The 1000-nt window shown below is 37.2% G+C and overlaps 1 long non-coding RNA gene across 1 annotated transcript; it reads left to right on the top strand.

The window, feature by feature from the left end:
- Positions 1-6: 6 nt before the first annotated feature.
- LOC140919198 (uncharacterized) lies at positions 7-983 on the top strand. Its single transcript, XR_012161763.1, has 2 exons — positions 7-726; positions 802-983. It is a non-coding gene; the product is annotated as an uncharacterized lncRNA (long non-coding RNA).
- The last annotated feature ends 17 nt before the right edge of the window (positions 984-1000 follow it).

Genomic DNA, 1000 nt, shown 5'->3' with positions numbered 1-1000 from the left:
TGAAGAAGAGTCCACTTATAAAATATTCTCTCGTCAACCAGTGGCAGACACATTACTTGATAGCATTTTCAGGTAATAGTAGCAGCTGTTAACTAATTTTTCATGTGCCTTGAAGCTTAAATTACACTGTTGATATGTGTAGCAAAATCTATTTTAAAAACCTGCTTACTTTATGGGATCACACATCAAATTTACCTAATAAGTACTATACAATATAGACTCTGGTTAATCACTTAGCCCTGAGTTGCAAATGGGATGCACCAGGATGGAACCTGATGCTGGTCCGGCTAAAAATTGTTTCAGCCAAGGTTCTAACTTGGGTTCTCCCGAACGATTCGTCTTTCACTGAAGTTTATTAACCACTTGAGTGCATTCAACTGGTTTAGTATTTACTTGTTTAGCTTCGTATTTTGTTATCTCTTCTTTCTCCCTCTCAGAAAAATGAGGGAAAAACTTTTACCAGTTTTCTAATTGTAACTTTTTATTGATTGCTCCTCTAACATTGGGAGGAAGGAGACAATTAGGATAAACTGGGCTGCCTACCCTCATTATCACGCCCCAGAAATATTTGCACTGTTTATATTGGATGGGCGACATCTTTACTATGTTAATGCATTCGAAAATGCGGCTAGCACCATGGAAACAAGTGTTGTGTCAGCTGAGAATATTGCCCGACTCATACTCAGATATTTTGGCAAAGTCAATGTGCATTCTTCTAATTTGAAGGTTAGTTCTCAAGGAGAAGATGTTCATTTAGACTTGTGATACAGTGGTTGTAAATCAAGCAATTATTTTCAACAGGTGGTTAATCCCTAGCCAGCTGGTGAAGATACAGCAATGTGCAAAATACGGGCCAACACTGCAAATACAGAACAATAACTAATTATTCTCCCCAGTCCCTCCCTTTGTATTTTATGTTGTTATGTTATTAATAATGTATAGAGGATGGTGTGTGTGATTGTTGAGATTCAAACTTTGCCTTTTTTCCATAGAGTTAGAA

Source organism: Cicer arietinum, unplaced genomic scaffold (genome assembly GCF_000331145.2).
Source record: "Cicer arietinum cultivar CDC Frontier isolate Library 1 unplaced genomic scaffold, Cicar.CDCFrontier_v2.0 Ca_scaffold_5946_v2.0, whole genome shotgun sequence".
NCBI lineage: Eukaryota > Viridiplantae > Streptophyta > Magnoliopsida > Fabales > Fabaceae > Cicer > Cicer arietinum.
This window is presented reverse-complemented; position numbering and strand designations above follow the sequence as displayed.